Raw genomic sequence first — 260 nt, forward strand, 5'->3', positions numbered from 1 at the left:
GATCTCACTTAGATGTGGAAACTAATGAAAAAAATAAACTGCAAACAAAGTAGATCCAGAGACATGGAAGCATGAAACAGACTGATGAATCTCAGAGGGAAGGGGTGGAGGGTGTGGGAAAAGATTAACCAAATAACTTATATGAATATACGCATAACTCAAAAGTTAAGCTCAAAGGATATCAGATAGAAATCATTTTAGCTAATTAAAGCACACTAAAGAAAGTTATTCTATGAGGACTAAAAGCTAATGAAATATAT

The 260-nt window shown here is 33.1% G+C and overlaps 1 protein-coding gene across 1 annotated transcript in view; it reads right to left on the reverse strand.

Annotated features, from left to right (window-relative positions):
• The window catches only part of LOC102765229 (low-density lipoprotein receptor-related protein 1B-like), a 221,897-nt gene that overhangs the window by 205,938 nt on the left and 15,699 nt on the right, over positions 1-260 (reverse strand). The gene's annotated exons all lie outside the window — the stretch shown is intronic.

The sequence above is a fragment of the Myotis davidii genome, unplaced genomic scaffold (genome assembly GCF_000327345.1).
Source record: "Myotis davidii unplaced genomic scaffold, ASM32734v1 scaffold560, whole genome shotgun sequence".
Classification (NCBI taxonomy): Eukaryota; Metazoa; Chordata; class Mammalia; order Chiroptera; family Vespertilionidae; genus Myotis; species Myotis davidii.